Raw genomic sequence first — 14,673 nt, forward strand, 5'->3', positions numbered from 1 at the left:
GATAGTGTGATATGGTTGAGATTTTGATAAAATTGCAAACACAAACATTAAAGTGATTACTGGTATCTACCACAGCATTATCTACGACTATAGAATCACAATGACTTCTCATGCAAACACAACCTTTCCCAATATATACAAGTACAGTATCAAGGGTTTCATTAGGATATATCTCAACGTGTCAAATATTTTGCTCAGTGTCAAGACAAATGTCTTGGGATTCCAGCGTGTTACTTTCACAGATGGAACTTTTTTGTTCACGCACAATGCATGCATTTACATCAATTGTTTGCCACTTTCCTCCCTTTTGATGGGCCCACACTTTATGCCCTTTAGTATAAAGTATAGTTCCATTATGATTGAGTCCTAATGCAATGATTGGCTATACATTGTATACGGTGGCATTACTTATAGTAAGTATAAAGGACACAATTTGATCATTTTCTGCATAAAGGGTAAAGTTGACTAATTGCAACCATGCTTGAAAATCTTTTTCAAATTCTGAAGCATTATCCCAAATAAATTTTCGAATTTCAGTGGGCAAAGTTCCTCCTTCTCCCTGTCTCTAATAATAGCTGCTGCTAAAGATTGTATACATTACTGCGTTTGGATACAGCTCCAAGCAAGGGAGGTATTGCCTTGGCTTTTTCCAAGGGCATGTACAATTAATTGATGGTATAGAAGCCATTGCTTTGCTAAAGACAATAAGGATGATTTTTATTGGATGATCGAGTTACTGTAGTCAGAAACTAAACCTAACCCTAACCTAACCCTAACACTAACCCAACCCTAAACCTAACCCTAACCCTAACGGCTGCCCGCGGATCTAAACCTAACGCTCAAACCCTAATCCTAACCCTAACCCTAACCCTAACCCGAACACTAAAGCTAAACCTAACCCTAACCCTTACCCTAAACCTAACCCTAACGTAACCCTAACCCTAACCCTAACACTATTCCTAACACTAACCCTAACCCTAACCCTAACCCTAATCCAAACAGAACCCTAAACCTTACCCTAACCCTAACCCTAAACCTAACCCTAACCCTAAACCTAACCCTAAACCTAACCCTAACATAACCCTAACCCTAAGCCTAAGCCTAACCCTAACCCTAACGGAACCCTAACCCTAACCCTAACACTATTCCTAACACTAACCCTAACCCTAACCCTAACCCTAATCCAAACAGAACCCTAAACCTTACCCTAACCCTAACCCTAAACCTAACCCTAACCCTAAACCTAAACCTAAACCTAACCTAACCCTAACCCTAACCCTAACCCTAAACCTAACCCTAACCCTAACCCTAACCCTAACCTTAACCCTAACCCTAACCCTAACCCTAACCCTAATCCTAACACTAACAACCCTAACCCTCTAACCCTAACCCTAACACTAACCCCTAACCCTAACCCTAATCCTAACCCTAACCCTAACGCTAACCCCTAACCCTAGCCCTAACCCTAACAATAACCCCCAACCCCAACCCTCACCCGAAACCCTAACTCTAGCCCCAGCCCTAGCCCCTAACCCTAACCCTAGTTCCCGAGAACTACATCTCCCGGTACGCTCTGGGCATTCAACATGGCTTCCCGGAAATCCCGAATCCAAAAACTACATTTCCCGGCATACTCTGGGTACGCAACATGGCCTCCCGAAAGTCTGGAGTCCCGAGAACTACATCTCCCGGCATGCTCTGGGCACACAACATGGCCTCCCAGTGCCGGAAAACTACACCTACCAGCATTCCCCGCACAGCCAGCATGGCCAATCACAGGCCGAGTGCTCGAGAACTGCATTTACCAGCACTCACTGGAACCCTCACCGCCCTTACAAAAAAAGCCTCAAGCCCTAACATCCAAAAAACCTCAAAACCCCTACAGACCTAACCCAAACTATTTACCACACTAAACCCCTGAAGACCTATGCCTAAAACCCCCAACCCAAAATCTTAGGATGCTCAAAACCCAAACCCAACCCAAAACGTTAGGAATGCTCAAAGCCCTAGCCCAAAAACTTAGGGCGCTCCAAACCCTAACCCCAAAACATTAAGACGCAAAAAACCCTAACCCAAAAACTTAGGGTAATACACCATAAATGTTTGTTCATTGTCTTTTGTATTATAAAAACAAGGAGTTCTGTTTGAGGAGCGGGAGTTGCGAAAGCTCCCTGCTGAAGTAAGGAGCTGCATAATGCTTGCCTAGACACTATGAAAATTCTTTTGCTTAATTTTCTTTTTAAAGAGATTTAAATTCTTAAAAATTCTTTTCCGCGCAACAGTGCGCGCAGTCGCAGAATATACCAGGATGCGTAATCCCGGAATTAGCAAGATATAAAAAGGGACCTTGGCGGGGGTGAGGTGCGTGCCGTTGGCGGAGCTGAGACTCCCCGGCTGCCCAGTGCTGTTTTGCTTGATGTTTGCTTTCTCAATAAATTCCTTTCTATGATTAATACAATGCTCTCTGAAAATTAATTAAGGGGGAAACTTATAACACTTTGGACGCTCAAAACCCAAACCCAAAAACTTTGGACGCTCAAAACCCTATCCCGAAAACACTAGGACGCTCCAAACCCTATCCCGAAAACAGGACGCTCAAAGCCCTAACCCAAAAACATTCGGACGCTCAAAACCCAAACCCAAAACATTAAGATGCTCCAAACCCTATCCGGAAAACATTAGGAAGCTCAAAGACCTATCCCAAAAACTTAGGACGCTCAAAACCCTATCCTGGAAACACTGAGATGCTCAGAACCCTATCCTGAAAATTTAGGACGCTCCAAACCCTAACCCAAAAACATTAGGACGCTCAAAGCCCCAACCCAAAACACTAGGATGCTCCAAACCCTATCCTGGAAACATTAAGATGCTCAAAACCCTATCCTGAAAACTGAGGATGCTCATTACCCAGACCCAAAATATTAAGATGCTCAAAACCCTAACCCAACTACTTAGGATGCTTGAAAGCCGATCCCAAAAAATTAGGGCACACAAAAGCCTAACCCCCAAAATTAAGATGCTCAAAATCCAAACCCCCAAAATTAGGATACTCAAAACCCTGGACCTGGAGAACCTAACCTGAAAAAAAAAAAAAAAAAAAAAAAGATCTTAAAACCCTAACCGTAAATAACTGACCAAAAATAAAACCTTAGGACTCTAACCCTAAAAAACATATCAACACTACAACCCAAAAAACTCTAATACCCTAACATGCTAACCCTGAAACCCTTAAAACCCTAACCCCCAAATCCTTAAAACCCTAACCGTTAAAACTCCAACCCTAAAAACCTTAAAATCCTAAACATAAACCCTGAAACCCCTTACCCTGAAACCCAACCCTAGTGCCCAATCCCTGAAACCTTAAAACCCTGAATCAATCTGTAGCAAATAGCATAGGCTGAGTCGAGGATCTCAGTACAGTAGCATTATTATTCGAGATTACAATGGCGGGTGTCCCACAAGCAGGAGGGTGCCTACTAATTCCATACACAGTTTATACACTTTTTTTTTCTGCCGAGGACCGGGACCCTCCCGACCCTCCCCTGTTTCCCCTTTAACTGTGCTATTCAAGGTTCATAATCTAGCTGGTGCTTCACAGAAAATACACAGCTGCTGGCCTGTTACAAGTCACATTTCTTTTGAGGTTTTTACTCTTTGAGGTGGTAATGTTTCTTACGCCGTGATTTCCACCTAATTGCTGTAAGGATTCTGGTTGTCTGCGTTTTACAAGCTTGTCTGTTATAATAAATAAAAGTCCCAAATAGGATTACAATCAAAGTTTACAATTCACTGAATGAATAGAGGTAAGCAAACAGTGCTGGGTACGCTGGGAGTCTCTGCTCCACCAAGACGCGCACCAGTTATACACCAGTTACCTCCCTTAAGGGATATAGAGAAGCCCTCTCAGATACGTCCGTCCTACTTCTCCTGCATGCGGCCGGAGGTCGGTCTAATTCTGGTGCTGTTGGTGGTGGAAGCTGGGGCAACGGTGGTACTGGTGGCGATACCACAGCCACCGGAGGGGGAGCTGCCAGGGGTGGATTGTTAGGATATGGAGGTGGTAGCTTATCCAACGGCTCACGTTTATCTTCTTTTTCTTTTTCATGTTCTTCTTGTTCTTCAAATTTCTTACCTGCTTTTAGTGTAAATATTGAGGCTGGAAAAGGACGTGAAGTCCTCCTGATCCATAATCCTGCATAATCACTTTCTTCCTGGCTAAAAGCTTCCTTTGAATTAACATGGATATTTAAGGCCTGGCAAATCCAGTCTTCGAAGGATCCAAAAACAGGCCAAAAGACATGTAGTCTTAAAGGCTCCTTTGGCCATTCTGTCACACAATCCTGGACCATTTTTAATTTACTTTTTCCTTTTCTGGGGTCCCTATCATTCCAATTTCTAATCGTTATTCCTAATGGACTTTCTGGTGGTATGACTGGTAGTTTGCTCCCTTTCTTCTGGTCTCTGGTCTTCGATTTTGTCTGACCCATCTAGGAATTTTACTATGGCAATTCCCACAGCCCTTGGTTACCTTAGTAAGAGTGTCTTGCAGGGGGTCGAGGACCTATCACACACCCACAAATCCTATAGGAATCCCTTCGGTCCTTCACCAGCCAAGTCCCTCACGGGAGATTGAAAACGCGGTTAGAAGACCTCCACAATCGCTTCGGAACTAAGTTCCATCCCAGTCACACTCTTACACACACAGGCAACCGAACCCCACCCAACCGAACGGTATACGCTTTAAATGCTTACGACTCCGTCATCTTCGTTCGGATCTTCACACACACAATTACGGGCAAAATATAGTGCTGCAGCTGGCAAGGGAGCTGAAAAAAAGAATCAGAAACTTTGCTTACCTTTATTCAGGTTTAAGATGCCATTAGTTCCGACCTGACTCAAACAGCAGCCACCAAATGGTGGGGGTGCCTCTCCTAGATCAAACCAGAAATCAGGAACCAAAGCCCTCCCGGACGAGCGCCCGCTTGTAATAAATGACTGGGTCCCAAATAGGATTGCAATTGAAATTTACAATTTATTAAATGAATAGAGGTAAGCAAGCAGCGCTGGGTGCGCCAGGAGTCTCTGCTCCACCAAGACGCACACAAGTTACATCAGGCGGCTGGTTTTTATGCTGCTAGGCTAATACATATTCATTACTACTTCTACAAAAGGCAGGGTTATTCTAATTAGTTCCCAGAATCCAAACCCTCCCACTGGTGCAGGCGTTATCAGTCTCCGGTGGTCCCTCTGGGGGCCGCTCGTACTGAAGGCTCGTAGTCTTCCTCCCAGGCTTTTCTCTTGTCCATCTCCTTTGTCCATCTTGGCTGGATGGCAGACACTTGCATAGTGTCCCATCAACAGTTGTAATAGTTAGCAGTTATTCTGAAACCCCTTTGTTCTCTTATCCCCTATTGACCCGAATTGATGGACCATTCCTTTGCAAGATACAAGAACTATATACATTAACCACTCTGGTTTTCTCAGACTTTTCATCATATCATGCGGCCCTAGCATTGTTCCATATTGACACGAATCAGATGAACTCATTTCACACTGTTAAGCTGTCTTATCACTGCAAGCATATCTCAATACCACCTTCCTTCCCTCTACAGGATGTAACTGCGCAAAAACAACATTTTTATTCCCACAACCTTGATCCCCTTACCCTGAAGTCCTTATTCCCCTTAAACATAGCAACTCTAACCACAACCCTAACCCTTATTATCAACCCCCTAACGCTAATGACACTGACCTTAATCCAAACCCCAAACTGCCCCTAACCCCAGACAACCAACAACGAAACACACACACACAAAGATGGAAACTACAAAAAAGGCAAAACCCACGATACAGGCCCCAAATCACAAATACGCAACCAAAATGCTACAGAAAAGCCCCAGATGCAGGCCCCAAATGCTACTGCTAGGCCTCAAAAGCTCAAGATGCATCCCAAAGCAAAAATGCAGGCCCCAAACGTTACAGAAAAGCCCCCAAACCCAGGCTGCACAAGTCTACAAGCATGCCCCAAACTGCCAACAGAAGCAGGCACCAACCACACCCAGATGCAGACCCCAACTGCCCACAAGCAGCTCCTACCCCACCACCCCCTCCCAAGAACTGGACTCCACCCAGACACTGGCCCAAGACCCAGGCCCGCCCCCCACCACCCCCCCTACCATCCCCCCCGACACAGGTGTACAAGCAGCTCACAACCCGCCCCTTCAGAGACCGGTCCCACTCCCCCCACCCCCCCCAAGACATGGGATGCGGAGGTGTACAACCAACTCCCAACTCCCTCCCCCTCAAAGGGAGGCCCCAAAGACCCCCAAATGGAGGCTCCTAGAGTGAACAAACAGCTCCCAACTTCCCCAGGCACAGGCCCACCCCCCCCCCCCCAAACACAGGCCACAAAGGTGTATAAACAGCCCAGACCCCCCTCCAAGACCATGGCCCCTATAGTGTACAAGCAGCTCCCAACCACCCACAGATGCAGGCCCCAACCCTTCTCAAAAGGGAGGCACCTAGAATGCACAAGCAACTCCCAACCCCCCTAAACATAGGTCCAAAAGTAAACAAGCAGCTCCCAACCCCCCTCAAATAAAGACCCCAAAAGTGTACAAGTAGCTCCCCCCCAGAGACAGGACCCAAAGGTGTACAACCAGTTCCCAACACCCCTGAGACACAGGCCCCAGCCGCCCCCCCAGACACAGCGACCCAAATTCTACAAGCAGCTCCCAACCCCTGCCAGGCAGGCCCCCTACCCTATACAAGCAGCTCCCAACCCTCCCCTCCCCCCCCGAGGGAGGCCCCCAAGCCCCCCACAAACACAGGCCCCTACAGTGTACAGGCAGCTCCCAGCCACCCCCAGATGCTGGCCCCAAAGTTGTACAAACAGCTCCCAGCCACCCTGCAGAAACAGATTCCTACATTGTACAAGCAGTTCCCAGCCCGCTAGACACAGGCCCTGACCCCCCACACATGCAGGCCCCAAAGGTGTACAAGCAGCTCCCACCCCTCCCCCAGACGCAGGTCCCAAGCCCCCCCCCCCCAAACACAGGCCCCTACAACCAGCACCCAACCCCCTACCCCCGATGCCAGGCCCAAAGGTGTAGAAGCAGCTCCAAACCTCCTCCCTCAACCCAGGCTCCAACAGTGTACAAGCAGCTCCCAACCAACCCTCCCCTTCCGCCCCCCCCCCCCCCCCCCCCCCAACACAGGCTCCAAAGGAATACAAAGAGCTCCCACCCCTCCCCCAGATGCTGGTCTCAACCCCCCCCCCCGCCCCCAGAAGCAGGCCCCAAAGGTGTAGAGTCAGCTCCCAACCCCCTCAATGCCGGCCCCAAGGGTCTACAAGCAGCTCCCCCCTTGCCCCCAGATACCGGCCCCCAGACACAGACCCCAAAAGCCTAATCACAGGCCCTGAACTCTAGAGGCAGGCTCCAAAACCCAGGACAAAGCCCCAGTGGTTTGAGACAGGGCCCAAATCCCAGACACAGGCCCCAAACGCTAAACATATGCCAAAAGAAGTATTAGTGCTGGTGCCAAATGTTACAGACAGGCCCAAAAGCCCGAGATGCTCAAGGCTGAGACGTAACTTGGCTTTCTGAATTACTGGAAAGCAGCTTTCATTCTCAGATAATTCTGTGCAGCACCCTTACATTTATCCTAACCCTTACCCTTACCCTTACACAAACCCTTACTCTAACCTTTACCGTGACCCGTACCCTTAACCTTACCTTTACCCTTAACCTAACCCTAAACCTTAAACCTTACCGTAAAGCTTACCCTTTCTGCTACACTTACCCTTAGCCTAAATCTAAACCTTACACTTACCCTTATCCTAACCCTCATCCTTACCATTACCCATACCCTTATTCTTACCCTTACCCTAACCCTTACCTTTACACTTACAGTTACCATTAACCTTACCCTAACACTTATCCTTAACCTAACCCTTACCCTAAACCTTACCCCAACCCTTACCCTGACCCTTACATTAACCGAAACCCTTACCCTAAACCTTACACTTACACTTAACCTTAACCTTACCCTTAACATTCACCTAATACTTACGCATACGTTTTCCTGACTTTAACCCTAAAACTAACCCTAACCATTACCCTAACACTTAACCTTACCCTAACCCTAACCCTAACCCTTACTCTAACCCTTACCCTGACCTGTACCCTTACACTTACCCTTACTCTTATACTCACCCTAATTCTTACCCATACCATAACCCATACCCTAACACATATTTGTACCCTTAACCTTACCGTTACCCTTAACCTTACCCTTACCCTTACTCTATCCGTTACCCTTACGCTTAACCTTAACATAAACCTTACCCTTAACCTTACCATAAGCCATTGTAAGGGTTAGAGTAAGGGTTAGGGTAAGGGTGTTAGGGTAATGGTTAGGGTAAATTTTAGGCTTATGGTGAGGGAAACGTAATGGTAAGGATTAGGTTAAGGTTAAGGGTAAGGTTAAGGTTAAGAGTAAGTGTAAGGTTTAGGATAAGGGTTAGGGTTAATGTAAGGGTCAGGGTAAGGGTTGGGGTAAGGTTTAGGGTAAGGAGAAGAGTAAGGGTATGGTTAATGATAAGGGTGAGGGTTAGGGTTAGGGTAAGGATAAGGGTAAGTGTAAGGTTTAGGGTAAGGGTAATGGTATGCAGAAGGGTAAGGGTAAGTGTAAGGGTAAGGGTAGGAGTAATTGAACGAGTAATTCCTAGGGTAACTGTAAGCGTAAGTGTACATTTAAGTGTTGTTGTATGGCTTATTGTAAGGGTAAGGTTAAGTGTTTTGGTAATGGTTATGGTTAATTATAGGGTTAGGGTGAGAAAAACGTAAGGTTAAGTATTAGCTAAAGGTTAAGTGTAAGGTTAATGTTAAGAGTAAGTGTAAGGTTTAGGGTAAGGGTTAGGGTTAATGTAAGGGTCAGGGTAAGGGTTGGGGTAAGGTTTAGGGTTAGGGTTAGGTTAAGGGTAAGGATTAGGGTAAGGGTAAGGTTATGGTTAAAGGAAAGAGTAAGGGTAAGGAAAAAGTAAAGGTAAGGATTTGGGTAATGGTAAGGGTGAGAAGGGTTAGGGTAAGGGTTACGGTAAGGGTTAGGTAACGCAGTGTACAACCTGGGACGTCACACGCAGAGCTGCCTCTGGCAAGGTGAGTGAGGAACAGATGTAGCAGTTGTTGTGTTGTAGGTCTCACTGTTCCTCTAGGCATCCCCTCTTTGTCTTTTAGAGGTGTTGTAGATGTTTGAAGAGGGTAGATTGAAGCATCTGCCTTGGGGGCTGGTAAGCGGCAGAGGTAAGGGAGCAGATGAGAGTAACTTACCTAGTTGTGCTGTGTCTTTGGATGCTGCATCGGCCTATGCGTTTCTTTTTCTTTCACAGGTGTCTCGCACAGGCTCAAAGGAGCAAACTGCACTCTGAAGAGCTGTGTAAGAAGAGGGGCTGGTCATGAGCTGGGTTGGAGCAGAACGACCAAGTAGTACAAGGTGACTATGAAAGGTGTCCGTCTTGCTTTGCAGGTGCCGTGGCAGGCTCTCCACAGAAGTGGATAAGGATATGAGATAAGGCCAGAGAGCGACAAGGAGCGGCACGTGCAGGGATGGTTTTGAAGCGCTGCGGTGGCTTACTCTTCTGTTCATCAGGTGCCACAGGCAAGGTGAGTTTTAACATCAGTCGTTATATTTGCATGAAAGCAGTTCACTTGAATGCCACAGTGCATCTGAGTAGGGTGTTCTAGCAAAACAAGCTTGTCTGGCACAGCGGTGCCTGATGGCAGTGTGTTTCCTCAGGTGAAGAGGTGCCTGAAGCCCCATCCTATCTAGCCTTGATTCAAAGATCGAAGTCGAAATTCCTTTAAGTGGTATATTCTTTATTGCAGCGCTGGATGGGGGAGGGGGGAGGGGGAGGGTGAGCGAACAGCTGCGTGGTGTTTAGCTGCCGGCCAGGTTAAACCACGACACACCTTTTACCCTAACATAATAATTCTGTGAAGGCATTAATGCTTGATTTAGAACTGAATACGTTGCCCCATAGCAATAAGAAATTTCACTTCCATTCCTCCCCTAGCTTCATTATAACCAGTGGAGGATCCGCTAGGGTAGATTCCCCAGGTCCCCGTTATTCCTGTTGAAATCAGGGGTTGATTACCCTAGGAAAAGGCTAGTCAATTTGTCCTCCAAAGCCAGGTCCAAACCGTTTTGTTTTATTTATTTAGTTATTTATTTATTTATTTTCATTACATTTCAGAGTTGGTCCAAAAATTCCATAGGGCTTTCTTTTAGACCTTGTTGGAAGCATATTCTCAATTCCCAATTCATCCAGGTTTTAGTATTTACTTAACCGTTCATAATTTTCAGGATGATTCGGGTCTTAGTGGGGGTCGGTCAGGGGAATGCAATTGTCCACAGTTCCCTGAACGGTCCCATCAGCAATCTGAGCTCGCACATGAACTCAGGTTGTTTTAAGAGTGTACGTCTTTTCTGTTTCTGTGACAACTCTCTCGGACCGATCATGGTCCCTTTGCCCTAAAGGGCTAACACCCATGATTTTAAGATCTCTGCCTCGGGCAGAGGCAGAACTATTAACATTCCTACATCCTCTTTCCCTGCTCATTCAACTTCAAACACCTTTAACACTTTCAACAACCCTTTTAACACTTCCTTTATCTTTCTCCAGCCTGTACTTCTCTAATGCCAATATCAAAGGTTCAGTCAGGGGCCAACTTAATTCCCTACCTTTTCCCACCAAGATGCTGAAACATCAGTATACAACATTTCATCCTGTTCTGCTTCTCAAAAAACAACATTAACTGTAGCAAAATATTATAGTTTAAAGTTCCGTTTAGGGGCCACTTTTCTCCACATTCCAGCTTATAAAGCGGCCACCACTGATTACGATATTTTATCAATGTTTTCCTGTTCACACTTCCACCGGCAGATCCTCCAATATCCTTCCAGTGACTTAAAACACATCCTAACACACTTTTCTTTAAAATTTCACTGCTTGTTTGCCCCCCCAGTTTCCAGTTTACACTTTCAGAATACACACGTTACTTACAAAAGCGTATCACAAAACGTATCACTCACAAAAATACGGGCACGCAATATCTTTCAGTAGCGATGCCACAAAACTACTATTACCAGCAATATTGCCAAAATCACAGTAACAATAGTCAGAGTCAAATTCCACATGCGAGAAGTCAGAAAACCGAACTGTGTAACACCGTAACGATATCTTTCTTATAACAATGCCACGAACCTACTATTACCACCAGGAAAATAGCCAAAATCGCAGTAACAAGAACCAGAGTTAAATACCATACTCCATGAGTCAGAAAACCGAAATAGACAACACAATTCCAGATGGACCTTAAAGCGAGCTCCTTCCTTAAGGTCCCCAAACATGTACTTATGGTGCTAACCACAAAGTATATACCAAACACTGCCTCGCAGAAGATCACCTTCTGACTTACAGACAGTTCCAGATGACCGGTCTACCAGAAAACCAAACCAGAATAAAGAATATACTCACTTACAATGATGGGGTCCTTGTCTGCCTCCGCAGTGATCCGGTGAGTCAAGGAGTCCCTCCGGGAAATCCCGGGGGTACCCTAGGGAGTCCTGTTCCCAGCAGGTCCTGCAGTCCGGCAGAGAGGTTGTCCCATCTGGGTCGCCAAATTGATTCAAAGATCGAAGCCGAAATTCCTTTAAGTGGTATATTCTTTATTGCAGCGCTGGATGCACGGGGGATCTCTCCACCTATCGTGCATACCCAAAGCAGAAAGCAGTCTTGAATTTATACAATCAATCTATCAATATTCTACAAGCACCTATACATATGCATTACCTATCCCCGCCTTCCCTCGCTTCTCATGCTAATTAGCCTTTTGGCACCTTGCGCCTGCGCAGAGCCTTCCAAGAATTGTGGGCAGGGGTCTTTGGGACGTGGGCAGGGGTCTTTGGGAGGAAGACCCCGAGTCTTCCTCACAGCGTACTTTTCACCTTTGGTCAGGAATCTGCTGAATTGGCATGTTTCTTAATTGCAAGAGCTGGTTGTTGCTAATTCTCCCGTTTGTTGTATCTTTATAATGAATTCCAATGTCCAGTTTCGAGATTTATAGTCCTTACATTCGTTTCTCTGTCCGCCTGCCGCTTCCTTATCATGAGTTCCAGTGTCTTGTTTCGAGATATACAGTCCTTGTCTGGGGATTGTCCTTGCCTCCCCAATACCTCCTTAATCAATCCCCCCTTTTCTTTTCCCATGCAAATTCTTTTGCATCAGATACTTCCATTATTTACAGTAACACAACAAAGCAGGCATCTAAACAACATGCACACAAATATTCCTAACACTACTAATACGATTAGAGCAATGAATACTTGTTTCAACCATTGGAAATTGGGCAACCAGGAGGTTAACTTAGTCCATAGTTCACTAAAACTCCATGAAAGATCATCTTTACTGATCTCATGTAGGATCCTTGTCTGCTTCCATATTTCTTCCAGGTCGGTAGAGATCCTTCCACTCTGATCTACATACATACAACAACTTGTGTTTATTACTGTACAGACTCCCCCTTGAGTGGCCAGTAACAAGTCTAGGGCCATCCGATTTTGGAATACTACCTGTGATAAACTAGATATCTCTTCTTGTTGAGCCTTTATAGCATCCAGAATTTTGTTTTCTAACTTCTCTATAATTGCAGAAATATTAACTATTGCCTTTTCCAATTCACTCACTCCTAACCATGGGATAAACCATCGCACAAAACTATGAAAAGGGGTGTGTCTCTCTACCAATGGATTGTTAATTTTTCATCTGATTCTCCGGATATGATTTCTCAAGTAACCTCGAGGCACTACATCATGTACTGTCATATTGGGGACTACCGCTCCAAGAGTGCAAGTTCCCTTCCAATTCTCAGGCAAGACCTTACGGGCTGTATCATTGCATAGCCAATACCACCCTTTTCCTTCTGGAACCGTCCAGCTGGTTGAATTTGTCCAGCCGCTAGTCGTACTAATATCAATTGTTCAATTACAAGATGTCTGATTTCCCACATAAGTAGTATCCGTATTTATACAATGCTGTTTTCCTATACCCTTAGGCGGGTTACACCTTTGTACACATACATAATAGGATTCTAACGGCATGAAGCTACTCACTTCTAGTTCCAAAACTGCTTAATGTTTTCGACCCCGAGATGTGTTTTCCCACAAATTAGTCCAAGATAAGTTTGCAGGCAAGGGAATCCCAATTAACGATACACCCTTATTCCCATGCTGTGGCAGATGGGTGCATACCCAACAGTTCGTCTTATTAGTTACTTGAGAAATTGTTTGTATTAAGGTCAGGTGTAAGTTCTCATCCCAAGTTGCCCACCCCAAATCCGAGAACCGCACCCCTGCAATCATTAGGATCTGGAAAACCGTAATTTTGTTGGTCCAATTGGAGTGGTGGTCCATATCCTCGCCGGGGCCTTCTTCACCCTTGAATTGTGGATCCAAGCTGCTTGCTTCTTAATCTTAATGGCGGTGTGTGTTGTCAGTAATACTTGGTATGCTCCCATCCACTTTCCTTCCATTTTTCCTGCACGGGTTGTCCTGAAAAAGTCTTTATAAAAATAAAATCCCCGAGCTTAAAGGGGTGGATTGGTTGATCCAACCCTCTAGCCCTGGTCCCTAAAACAAATTTATGTACTTTATTTAATTGTTTCTGAAGTTCAGTTGTATAAGCATATAAATGTTCTGATCCTAACTGCGTTAGGTCCTCTCCACTAAATAGAAATTGCTATGGCCTTCCATATAAGATTTTGAAGGGACTCAAATTTCCTTTTATTCTAGGTTTAAATCTAATTCCAAGTAATGCTAAAGGGAGGGATTGAGGCCATGACAAATTAGCTTCTTATCCAATTTTAGCTATTTATTGTTTAATTAAATGGTTCATTTTTTCTACCTGTCCACTTGCCTGTGGTCTATAAGGAGTATGCAGTTGCCAATCTATCTTTAGAATCTTACTTATCTGTTCTACCACTTGTGCACAAAAATGTGAAACTCTATCAGAAGACATTGCTACTAGAATCCCAAAGCATGGTATTATTTCATTTAACAAGACTTTAACCACTTCTCTTGCTTTGTTTGTTCGACAGGGAAAGGCTTCAGGCCTTCCTGAAAACGTGTCAGTCAGAACCAGTAAATAATGATACCCCCCTTTTCTAGGGAGTTCTGAAAAATCAATTTGCCACTGTTGCCCCGAATAATTTCCTTTACCGATTATTCCAAATTTTATTCTATTCTTGGTATTGGGGTTATTGTGTAAGCAAATGCTACATTGTTGAGTTACTTGTTTTATCATATCGTCCCACTAATGTCGGACTCAGGCTCTTATGCGGTGTGCCAGCTCCCCAATGCGTTTTATTGTGTTCTGTAAGAACTATGGGCCATGTCAAACTAGAGGGTATTACTATGTGGTTATCTTTTAAATATACTCATCCATCTGGTTTCATTTTACCTTTCAAATCTTCAATTAATTTTAAGTCTTCTTTTGTATAATTTGGATATAGTTTGGATTTTACCGTCTGGTATCAAAGACAATGCCTTCACCTCAGTTATTTCAGCTGCCTGCTTAGCCTCTGCCAATCGATTTTCCAATTTCAAAATCGCTGT

The sequence above is a fragment of the Aythya ferina genome (genome assembly GCF_964211825.1).
Source record: "Aythya ferina genome assembly, chromosome: 6".
Taxonomy (NCBI): Eukaryota; Metazoa; Chordata; class Aves; order Anseriformes; family Anatidae; genus Aythya; species Aythya ferina.